Source organism: Ambystoma mexicanum, chromosome 2q, assembly GCF_040938575.1.
Source record: "Ambystoma mexicanum isolate Mex_15411 chromosome 2q, UKY_AmexF1_1, whole genome shotgun sequence".
Taxonomy (NCBI): domain Eukaryota; kingdom Metazoa; phylum Chordata; class Amphibia; order Caudata; family Ambystomatidae; genus Ambystoma; species Ambystoma mexicanum.
The window spans coordinates 1,444,683,822-1,444,697,085 of NC_090924.1; positions in this window are offsets into that span (position 1 = coordinate 1,444,683,822).

The window sequence follows — 13,264 nt, forward strand, 5'->3', positions numbered from 1 at the left end:
TTTCTGAACATTTTTATTACTGCTTCGTAGGTATGTTGATTTTCTGTATGATGTTTTAGACATTTTGTTTGTTTGTCCTTACTATTTAATGTTTTATGAACATTTTTTTGTTTTATGATTGTATATGTTTATGCCATGTTCATCTATCAGAGGAACCAGCGCCTTTTTCCTCCTTTACTATGTATTATGTTGAAATGAAATTAAAAAAACAGAAGTTGACACACGAGAAATGCCCCATGCCCAAGAAACGGAGTCGTACAGACATGTGACAAATTACTGCTTTATTAATCCAAAACCGGGATTACCAAACGGATTGCTGCAATGTCCAAATGCATTCTCAACTCATTACAGGCCAGCAGTGAGATTTTAAACTACTTTGACCTCATAACCAAAAGTTACATTCAGGGGCCCTAGGTGAAAAAAGATTGGGTGAACAGTATATGCATAATTACAGCATATAGGGGACAATTAATCTGATAGGCTGGCCAGATCTGATAGCTCCGCCTCGCACCACCCCCAGTAGGTCATTGCAAATATTGTCAGTTTAGGAAATGTAACAGCACATGAGCAGACATGATGGGTGGAGATTATGATCTCAGGGCACTGCCTGTTTCCCACTACTGGTACCAGCTCTCTGACGTCTCTGGCCTTGAGCAATGGACACCACAGTCACATCTTCATGCTGTGTTACATGTTTGCGTCTTCTGTCTTCCTTTTGATGGGAACAACAGTTTCTGTCTGCCCCACATGAATGGGTCACATGCTTGGGGATCATAAAAGTATTTTTTTCTGCTTTTTTTGCTTGTGTTTATGAGGAATTCCGGCATCCTATCCTTCAGGTGCTGTCTCTTTTCTGCTGACTCAAAATCTCTCCCCCAGCGTCCTTGACAGGGCTGAACATGCTGCCAGATCTGTTTTGCTTTTCTCAGGAAAACCAGTGTGTCAGGTCTCAGCCCTGTGTTTTATTTCCACACAGCTGTGTCCTCCATTTTGCCTTCATATATATTCAGCCAAGTCGCCTCTTCATGATTACTTTGGTGATGTCATCCGGCCATAGTCTGTGGGGCTGCTTCAGTGGGTGGCATATGTCATTTTAGGAGTATGTTGGGGGTGAGGAGGGGGGTTGAGACCCCCTTAACAATGTACATATATATGTAAATAAATACAATTTGCTGGATTTTATTGAAGGGAGAATATTAGGTTTGTCAAGCAAGAGGATATGTACAGTACAGAGTTTAGGGTAAGAAGGGAATTTTTGTAGGGTAGGTGTCCGTAATTTACACCCGTGTCACCGTTCATGGCGCATGCTTGTTTTTATGGGACTGAATTTATACGGTGCTCCAAGGCTAACCACATTGCTGGAAGCCATTAAAGTGCAAGCAGGATAGAATTGGCCAAATGGAGTCATAAGTGCCTATGGAATGTTAGAGATAGATAGCATGGTGAGTGGAAGAAGCATGAATAGTGGAAAGAGAGAGGAGAGAGGTCCTTCCATAATCAAGATGAGGGGCAAGCATGTCCTGCCTGAATTTGGTCTTGGACCTTGAAGAGGGGAGATGATAAGTTGAAGTTGGTGGGGCCCGAGTTGTTAAAGTGGACAATGGAGTGATCATGGGAAGAGGGGGTCAATGTGGAAGTCAGTGGAGGAGAGTGAATAAGAGAGAAAAGAAGATCAAGAGAGATCCCACCAGAATAGGTTTGCTGGTCATGGAGGGAGAAGATGGAGTGGTCAAATTAGAGGGAGTTTGTTTGAGTAAGTTGGCCTAAGAGGTCCGAAGAAGGTTAAAGTCCCCCAGCATGACAATAGGGATGTTGGTCTGAAGTGACTGAAGCAGAAGGGTCTGCTCAGGGAGGAATGCTTTGAGAAGAACACGGGGGTGGATAGAACAGTGAAAGGAGTAGGAGGAAGGAGTTGAATAGTGGCATAGTCAGTAGAGGATGAGTTGATGTCAGAAAGGGGTGGAGGGGCAGTGTTGAGGGCCTTATTGATAAGGATCCCTACACTGCCACCCTTACCAACAGGCCTGGGACAGTGGGAGATGTTTGCAGAATTAGAGTAGAGAGCTGCTAGGTTAGCAGAGGCATGAGTGTAGAGCCAGGTTTCTGTAATAGCGAGAAGTGGAAGCTGAGTGTGATATGACTCAAAGTTGTCAGTTATGTGGGAAGACTTGTTGCTGAGAGATTTTGCTTTCCAGTGTCTAAGTGAAAGAGTGAAAGAGGTGGGGCAGAGGAGCAGATGTTATGTGGTAGCCAAGGGTCGTAGATGAGGTTTGAGATCCTGGCAGGATCTTATTTAAGGGGTGCAGGTGCAGGAGGGAAGGACTAAGATGGGGAGGCCAGAGGTATCCTGAAGTTAGACCAAGTTGAGGTTTTGAGAGAAGGGAAGAAAGAGTGAGGAGAAGGAGGAATGGAGCAAAGTCAAGATTCATGATGAAGGTTAGAATAAATAGTGAAGACACTGAAGAAAGAGTGCAGCCCAAGTGAGAGCGAAGGGGGTAGGTGGATAAGCCCTTTGCTGCTTTTGCCCCAAAAAGATGTCTGACCTTTGCTGCTTTTTGCACTTAGCTACAGACACCCAGTCTGGACTCCCCGGGGAGACTGAATAAGGAAGTCAGTGTGTGACATGTCTCTCATGGTTTTGCATGCAGGACTCTCAGACGGTGCACATGGTCTTCTGGCAAAGCAGGATGTGGTAAAACAGAATGTATTAAGAAATTAACTTCCATACACTCACATCTCCCTGTGGGGACCAGTCCCAGTGTTCCATATGACTTCCAGAATTACATGCAGAGTCCTGGGTGATGTAGACACTGGGAGATTCATGTTGCATGCAGTACTTTCAGGCTTATTCTAGAGTTTAACCTGTCACCAGACTGATAAGACCACAATTCTGTTGGATCAGAGGTGCAGAAGGTAAATGCAGGGACATGGTGCCCCAGGTGCTGTCAGAAGGCACATGTGAACTTTGAACCCACTGCCTGCCACGGAAGGGCAGGTGCTGCAGATGTCAGAAGACTAATGCAGCAGGGCACATGTGTACGTATGGCCTTGGCATGGAGCCAGAATTTCCTGCATCATTTTATTCTTTAATACAAATCAGAAAATGCTAGGGCACCACACCATCGCTAGAGGGAAATCTCTCACACTCTCCAATGCCCACAAAGTGTATGGTTGCAACAGGCGGTAACCTACATAATCATCAGCTATTAGGGCATAGGTAAGGTACTGACTGATTCCAAGATGCAGGATACAGACTTTCAGTTGTTGGTCAGCAAAGCCATGTAGCAGTCCACTCCCTAATGCATCACAGTTGGGGATTCAGTAGTCTCTAGAAGTTGCACCCAATCACAAAGCAAACTCGCTTTATGCGTAATAACATATGCAGGCCCTGACACCAGTGAACTATAAAAGGTCTGCTGTAGCAGAGTAGTGTGTGGTGGTGCAGCGGGGAGAGGAGGGTGAGAAGGAGATGAGGTAAAGAGTAGAGGGAAATGATTAGAGGAGAGTAGGAGAAGGAGGGCAGAGTAGTGGAAGAAGAGACAGATAAGAGAGCAGAGGAGGAAGAGACAGATAAGAGAGCGGAGCAATTGGAGGGAAGATGTAGGAGTGGTGGAACAAGTGTGAATACAAGAATATTGGAGAAGGGGGAAATGATGGATAGATGGAGAATCAGCAGAGCAGAGGCAAGGAGGAGATCTAAAGAGGGAAAGAAAAGAGTTTGGTGGAGTGGTAAAGAAGGTAGGCTAAGCATAGACGGTGGAGAAAGACAAGACCATAAGAGAACACATAAAGAGGTGAAAAAGGAAGGCAACCCAAGCGAGCTGGCACAGATGAAAGGGACACAGCAAGAGACAGAATCCCCCAAAAAACTCTTTTAGTCGTGGATGAGGAATAGAGGGGCTAGCACCAGCCCAGAAAGGGTTCAGCACCACAGGAGTGCTTCTGAGCTGCACAGCACCAAGGCCTTTTCATAGATGATAAGATGGCACAATACTGATTTGTTCACCAGAAATTTGGGAATGATTTGATGCACCATAGTGTATTTTCGCAGGTTCATGTCCATTATCTTAAGTGCTCAATAAGTATGATATGGTCAACCTTGTGGTAAACTGCTGAGAGAACATTCATTGTTGTTTTTGTTCTGGGAAGATAAGGCAATTCTATTGCATGTTGTGGTGTACCAGCTAGTATACAGTGTATGTGATTAGTGTTTAGAACCGTACTGTGGTACAGCACATTGGCGATGGGCCACTTGTTGGCTGATTAATTGGGGTTGGCATTTGGTTTTGATATTTGAATGCATAGTGGGTCCACGACCTATGCCCAGGATAGCACCTGTGATTAATATCTCCCTGATATCATCCAATTACCTGTTTACGATAGGGACCAAGATCAGCTATTTTACCAAGATAATGACAATCGAAAGCTGCATTCAAAGGATACCTTTTATGTTTAATGAACAGTTTCCAGTAGAGCCAGAAGTCAAAGGCAGGAGTTTCGTGATCAGCAATAACACAAGCAGATTGTTTGTTGTGTTAAAGTGCACAGGCCATTTGTGAGAATATTTAGATATTAAAATGTGTATTGGAGTATTTCATCATACAAATCACAATAATGAATCTGCCTGTTTTTGGTCCTCTTCATGCAAATTTCAATGTTCACAAGGTGGATTGGACATGGAAAGCGTGAACCCCAGTGCAATCCTCTCTCTCTTCCATTTCTCACTCCATCTCATGAAAGAGTAGACACTGCCTGTGAACACGCTTTGCAGGTAGCGCTTACTATTGGATTACTATGGAAACCACCAGGTGCTAAACCGCCTATAGAATAATGTCCTAACCTAATCATCACTACACTGTCTTCCCTCCACTACAGCTCTCCTCTCCAGCTTGACTGGTCTGACAACCTAGCTTTAACTTTCAACATCCTGCACATCACCCCATTCAAGCAGTCCTAGCAGAAACCCATCATGCAAACCTCCAGGTCCTTCCAGAACTTCAAGGTGGAAGATCTCATGGAAGACCTCGCCCACCACTACCTTACATGGACCGAACACCCCGAACCAAACTGCCACTCTCTACTGGAAGCACTCAATGCCACCATTTCAGCTTCCATCAATCGACATGTACCTCTGCAACAATGCACCTGCAAACTGAAACCATCAGCACCAAGAACGCGCAAGAACTCAACATCAGCAAAAGAGTCAGCAGTAAAGAAGAAAAAAACTGGTGCCACTCTAGGCCCTTCATCCGTCCTGACGCTCCTCAAGGAACTCTGAGCAACCCAGAAACAACTCATCAACACAGCCAAGGCCTCCTACTATCAGAAACCATAGCAGAAGCCAACAACAAAATCAGAGCCCTCTTTAAAGTGGGCACGCACTGGCTCAATCTGCTACCGGCCCCTGCCATACCACACACCATCGAAAAATCTGCCGCCATCAAAACCTTCTTCATCGACTAAATCAGCAAGATTCAACAGCACATAGACACCAGCTCTGCATCCAAAGACCCACCTCACGTCCCTCCTCTTGAAATGTTCACACTCTGGACCACATTCAAGACGTTCTCAACAGAGGAACTGTAGTAACTCCGGACACACTCAAAGCCACATCGTATATCGATGAAATCCCCCCAGCATCCACCCTCAAGAACCTCTCCGCAGAAGCTCTACTTCCCTACCTGGAGATCATTAACAGCTCCCTAACTCAAGGCTCCAGTCCATTGACTCTGAAAACAGGACAAATCCACCCTCCACTGATGAAACCCACTGTGGATCCTGACAACCAAGGTAACTCTCGTCCCATCATCCATCTTCCCTTGCTAAGTAAGATCAACGAGAAAGCAACGGCGGCACAACTGCAGCAACACATTGATACCAACAATCACCTCCAAACCTACCAAATCGGGTTCAGACCCAGATGTAGCACAGAAACAGCAACCATACAAGTGGCCAACGACACCCTCAACATTCTTGACAATGGTCACTTCTGGTTCTACTCAACTTTTTGGCCGCTTTCTATGCAATAGACCACCAGGCGCTTACCGACACCCTACATCATGAATGGTGATCAGCAACCTTGCCCTACTCTGGTTCACGCCCTACCTCACCAACCGCCAGCAGATTGTTCAGATCGGTTCTACTAGATCGTCAATGCTACCCGTCACTGTGGAGTCCTGCAGGCTAAGATCATCTCACACACAACATCCACATTCACCAATACGCCGACGACACACAGCTATACCTCAATATGAACTCCATCAAGGACATCCATAGGGTCAAAACATGCCTCTCGCTGATCCATTCTTGGATGTCCATTTCTTACTTAAAGCTCAACCCATCCAAGGCCGAATTCCTACTCCTCACCAACAAGACTGAACACCCAGTCATACAGACCTGGCTATCAATCATCAACTCTGAGGGGTTCACACCTGAGCTCACCTACTGCATCAAGACCTTCAGGATCCACATTGACAAATACACCTCCTTCAAGACACACAAAGCTACGAGAACTCAGACAGCTTGGTATCAGCCCTCCCACTTGTGGAAAGTCAATGACTTCCTCACTACGGACAGCTTTAGATCCATCGTTCAATCTCTGGTCCTATCCCACCTGGATGGGGCAATGTGTTACGCTCACCTGGTATCAACAGGGACGCCACCCAGCCGGGTTACTCGCTGGTGTGCTTCTCAGCTTTGCCCTGATGTGGTCTGCGGGGAAGGTTTTGCCTGAAAATACAAGAGGACTGCGTTCAAGACTAACCGACTGGGGTAAGTATCCTCCCTCCACCCTCGTATGATTTCAGTCCCTCTGGTGCCCTCTCCTCACCTTGTGGTAGAATTAGGTGTTCCCTCCATCCTGCCTTCTTTGCAGGGGCGCGTTGTCTTTCATGGGCGAGTGCTGTCCAGTTACTTCGCTGACACCAGCCCTTTTGATTTTGTTCAGGTAGGTCTTATTGCTGTTCTTTAGTTTTGTTGCTATCCTGCATGCCTTTCTTTGTTTAAAATGTCTCTTTTTTCTCCCTTAGGTACGCGGATCTTCAGCACGGCGAACTGGCTTGGTTGAGCCCCGCTGGTAAATGATGGCGCATTAAGAGCGCTATGATGCGGTAAGTAAGCGCTATGCGCAGGGCTGCAAAGTCTTGCCTCTGCTAACCTGTGTTTTCCTTCCTTGTCGGTCGCGGTGTTCTTCAGCGTGAGTGGAATGTCCGGAGTGGTGCCAGCCGAGAGGCGACCAGCCAGGTAAGCCTTTTGTGCAGTTCGTAATTTGTAAATGTCTCTACTGCTTTCTTTAATGATGCCTCTATCTTCCTCTCTCAGGTCACTCTGTCCGGGAGTCGTGCAGATTCGAGGAAGCTGTTCTCAGTAGCTGCGAGTGTTTAAAGATGAAGACTGCAGGTAAGATGCTGCTGCTAATGATGTTCCTTTTGTCTCCATGCAGGTTCTGCTTCTCCGAGGTTCTCGCGAATAGCTGGACACGGTGAGTGTCATGTTGCAAGCTGCAAAGTAACACAAAGCGTATTGTCTTACTCGGGTGTGGTTTAAATAGCCCCAACAAAATAGTCCAGGTAAAGTAGTCCCTAGGCTACCACACCCAAAACACTAGACCGCATAGCTTGGTTCTTAGGAACCAAGCTATGTGGATGCCTTCATGTTGGCTGACAATACAATAAAGTAGTTCCCAAGCACATTGTTTTTCATGGTGTATGAGCGTGGCGCCATAGGTGCCAGGACTGGCCCCATGAGGGCTTTTGAAGCGAATGCCAGGCTCTAGAGGCCCGAGTCCTGACTCCACCTGGCCAATGGGTTTGCCAGAGGGGGTTTTGGGTGAGGGTCGTGACAATAGTCCCAACTGGAAGCCATATGGTTATGGTTGCCAATAAAATTCTGGATACATGCAGGTGCCAACCGTCTTTTCATAATGCATGGGAAAAAAGAACTGCAGTGGATTTCAAGGCTAAATTAACTACCATCTGATCCATATTAAAAGACTCAAGTGTTACCCTCATGGCCTTCTTGAACTGTATAATATTCATTTCAAGGGGCACCCCATGAGATCTCTGAAGCCACAGATCACACAGATGTTTGTGTGATCTTAGAGTAGATGATTTCAGAATGGGCCTTTTAATGGAAAGGGCTTCTTGCAACCGCCCCATAAGAGTATTTCTGGGAGCATGAACTAGCTTCCAGTGCAATGTGAAGTAAGACAACATGATTCATTTTGGTATCGGTAGTACACCAAACTCCCAGAAAAGAATTTCAGAAGAAACATACTGCCTGAGTCTTGGTATGCGTTTGAGAGAGCGCACTCGATTCAAGAGACAGCCTTCAGTGACCCGAAAGCCCACACCCCAGCAGCATAACAGATGATAGGAGCCATTTTCATAGAGTATAATTTGATCAGGGAACCCACAGAGTATCCTCCACCTTTGGAAATGAATGGGCAAATGGCCCCAGTGATTTGGACACAGTGCACCTTGATTTTATTCAGATGGGGGAGGACAGTCATTTTGTGTCGAACACAACCACTTCGATCACAACTCCCATGAGGTTCCAGGCTACATGAGCCACCTGTTTGCGTGGGGGCTTAAACAAACATAATTTTGTTTTTTCCGAGTTCACTTTGAGGGAGTTGTCTCTTGAGAATGGTTGTTCAAAGCAGTTTGAAGCCCACCCATAGTGAGATAGGGGATAACAATATCATCAGCATAGCCAAACTACTGTGTGGCTTGGTCTCCCAGTTTTGCTGGTGAACAGCGTTGGTCCGTCATGGCCAGCCCGATGTCAGACAGGTACAAATTGAACAGCAGGGCAGCCAATGTGCAGCCCTTTCTTAAGGCCCATGTTTGTACCAATCAAGCAGTAGGTGCCATCATTGCTCTCCAGCCGTACCTTAACCTGTGTCTTGTCATCTAGTAACATGGTCATCTTCAGTAGAGCGGTTGGAATCCCCCAGCTGAGCAGCTTCCCCATGACCTTGCACGATCAACTGTATCACATGCGGCACTGTAGTTCACAAATGCTGCATAGATAGCACTTTGGTGGATCTGCCATGACTGTTGGATAATGGCTGTAAGGACTAGCACATTGACTGAGGTGGAGCAGCCTTTTCTAAACCCAGTTTGGTTGCAACGAATAATATTTGCCATCTCCGCCCACTTGGTTATTTCCTCAAGCAAAAGCCTAGCAAATATCTTGGCAGGCACATCTAGCAGCGCCAATAAGCGATATGATATGATATGATATGATATGGTATTTGTAACGCGCCTATACACAAGTGTTTCAAGGGGATAATTACAGGGGTCCATATAGGATCCCTTCTTTAAAACCAGGACCAGTATACTATCATGCCACAACCGGGGGATGGTTTGGGTGGCAGCAATGCAGCCGAAGAGGCGATGTAGAACATCGGCCCACAAATCAGCATTAGATTTTATCAGTAGGTTGCAGAAGCCATCAGGGCCAGAAACCCGGGATGACTTGCTGGTATTTATCAGTTGAGCCCCTTCTTCTTTACTTTTCTTGAAATCCCAAACTCCGACCGGTAGGAGGATAGGAGACAAAGCCGAATTGGTACCTCCCAATGTGCCATTGATGAAGTTGATCCAGGCAGACTCAGAGACACCAATAATAAAAGAACCAGGATTATAATTTTAGTCTATGTGGAAGGTGCTAACGTTGGCTAGGGGCGAATTGGCCTTGAGGGTACTAAATCCCATTACTGAGTAGACTGTGGTGTCCTACATTGAATCTAGAATGTTTCAGTGATGTGGTGGGAATCCCTCAACTGCGGAAGGAACACAATCGTGGCCATTGCAATTTAGTATAGAAAGCGTGAGGTCACTGATCACGAAGCTGAAGAATTCAATGGCGCCCGGGCCATATGGTTTGGCCTCTGCGGTGCTGGAAGAGGAGCCGATGCTGTGGTCTAGAACACTTGTAACATCATTTAGCAAAGTATGTGACACAGGCAGGGTCCCGGTGTCATAGAGGCGGTCAATTTTGGTGCCTGTACATAAAGCGGGTGATCAGTTGTCCCCAGATAATTACTAATTACTGTCACTTTTAGACATCACTGGAAAGGTTTTTGCTTATTGTGTTTTGGACCATTTGCAAGCTTGGGTCACCCATAATGACATTCTCTGTCCATTTCAAACCGGGTTTCACCCAGGCTCTAGTACCACACAAAACATCAGATTATTAGCTATGTTTGTAACACGTGCAAGGTCACGATTGGGCTTGTCGTTATATATCGTCTTCATCGACTTTAGGGCTGCATTTTACCAGGTGAATCATATTATTTAATGGGCAAAATTAAGGAAAATGGGCTGGGCACACTGGTTGGTGCAGATAGTTATGGCAATGCACTCTGATAGAACTGCACAGATCTGTCAGAATGATGAGGGGACGCTCTCCAACCCAATAAGAATAAGTAGAGGCGTAAAACCAGGGTGCATGCCTGTGCCTCTGCTTATTAATCTGTATGTTGCAGATCTACCAGCACGTTTGGCTGTGAAAGCTAAATGACATCCTAGGCTTGGCCAGACAGTAGTGTCATATATGCCCTACGCTGAGGACTTGGTTCTCTTTGACCAAATATACACTGGGATGAAGGCAATGTTAGCGGAACTGGGTCCCTACGGGGAGGAAAACAGATTAACTATAAACCTGTCAAAAACCTAAAGTATGTTGGTATCTTCTAAAAAAGATAAATAGGCCTATGTTAAAAACCTCCTGGGGTACGACTGATTATACAGATACCTATAGGTACCTGGGGCCTCAGATGTCCAATGGGTTGGCACATAAGATTATAAAAGACGATAAAATAAGGAGGGATACACATTTTTAGTTTGGAAGTTTGCAAACTAACACAGAGGTTTTTATTTGGGGGTATATTAGTTCTATATCGAGAGTGGTTTTGCCTGTCTGTGTTGGATGGTTTGGAGGCACTTGGCTTAAAAGACGTGAAATGGCTCAATACTATTGAGGTTTTTTTTGGAGTACAGTTCTGGGATAACCCAATGCTACCCCGATTGAGAACATTCGTCTTGAGCTGCGTCTGCTCTCCTTGAAGTTGCAGCTGTTGAAACGCAGAGGTTCATTCTTTTTGAAAGCCAAAGCATCTCCAAAGGTGCCCCCTTTGAGGGATTACAGATGCTGATCTCAATCTGTTAACTACATGCAAAGTGGGTAATCCATACGCCATGTTGATGAGAGATTCGTGTGATACGATCACTTGGTTTCCTGATTTTAAAAGATGCGGTCATTGTCTTACATTAAGGAGGGCTTTCAGAAAAAGGGTTGTAAGATGGGATTGGGGCAAGAACTACAACCACCTGGCAAAGCTACATAACTACCCTGGAGGTAGCGCAGGTGGTGCACAGGTACATGATCCCTCAATCCTGTCTCCTTAAATGGCCAGACCCTGGTGTGCGAAAGTTTTGATTACAATTACGCACAGATCAGTTACCAGTCCGTGCAACTCATGGGTATGAATGGAAGATGCTCCCTGAAAGAACGTTTCTACAGAATTTGCAAGGTATGGACAAGTACTGAAACTATAAAGCACGTTCTAACAGAATTCCCGAGGCTAGGTTCTGTACATATTACCATCTTGGGGAAATTTACGCACAACTACGAATCCATATAATTGCGAGATATTTGGGCTTATTGTATAAATGCGGATTCAAGTACAATGCACATAGCAGTTTATAGGTTGTGGCAGAAGGTATCAACATATTTGAATGAGAACGGCCACTAATTTAAGGAAGAAAAATTGACTTGAAGAGTGACTAATGGCCAACGGATAATAATTTACAACTAATAACTAGTGTTTTAGGTGTTTTAGGATTTTATCATTTAGAATTTTAAGAATAGCTAGACATTCTAGAAAAGGATGCTATGGTAATAATATGATGACTTGAATGGATGAATTGATGTAATGATGAAATGGAAGTTGTAGTGAGTCTAAAAGTGTAATTTATTGCTATTTTCGTGTTGGTTCTGTTCTGTTGTTGTGTTACATGATAATAATGAAATGTTGTTTGTTTTTAATTTTTGCATTGTAAAAGTTTCTTTGAAACTAAACACAGTGTAATAAAGATATAAAAAAGATATATATAGTCCCCTTTCCATCTTTCTGCTGCACTTCTAATTCTAGACCTAATTTGTGATATTTCCTGCTGCTTAAACCTCCAGTCATTCACCATTTACAAACAACGAGTGATTACATTTTCCCATTTTCATTATCCCAGAGAATTTTGAGTTGAATATAAGAATCCCGGAAGTGGGATTACTTTAAAAAGGGCTACAATTTCTATTAGTGACAATTACAGATTTTTATAATGAGCAACACCTCTGTGTAAGTTATTGTAATAAAACATTACATCACGCATCCCAAGCTGAAGTCTTAGGTATTTAAACGCCCCTTCCACCTTACGCAGGGAAGAGCCCTTTAGTATTGTGTCAGCAGTGGTCCTTCCCTTAACTGGAATTTGAATTGCCTTTTCCCAATTAGCCCTCAATCCTGAAAGGAGCCTGAATTCCTTAATCATGTCCATACCTCTCAACCCTGATAACTTCTGATTCCACTAGCTAATTTGGGATACATCTACCCCTGGTAGAAATACATGATCAATACTGGACAGTGATCTTTGATCAGCCAAGAAGACATTGAGCCTCATTAGAAGTTTGCCGGTCCTTAAAGAACGGTGCCAGTAAGCTTACTGGCACCATTGTTTCTGGACCAGCAAACTACGAGTCTGCTGGCGGGTGCCGTTTTGCCCGCAAGGTCTGACCCTGGTCGGTGGAACGGCACCCGCCAGCAGACTTTGATGGAAACACTGGCACTGTTGCACACAGTGCCAGTGCTTCCGTCCTCCCCATTCCCATTCAGTCCTATGGGACCCAATAGGAATGGGCAGTAACATTTTCTTGCACCTGGCTTCACGGACCACCGGGGCTGTAATGCCCTAGTGATTCCCTAAAGCCAGGCGTCAGAAAAAAACACAACTCCGGTGGCAGTCTGCCGTTTTTACTGGCACGACTACCACCGGGGTTGTAATGAAGACCGAAGTCTTAGATATTTAAACACCCCTTCAACCGTACGCAGTGAAGAGTCCCTCAGTATTGTGCCGGTAGTGGTCCTTCCCTTAATTAGAAATTGCATTTTCCCAATTTACCCATAATCCTGAAGGGAGCCTGAATTCCTTAATCGTGTCCATACCTCTCAACACAGATAACTTCTGATTCCAAGGCTAATTCG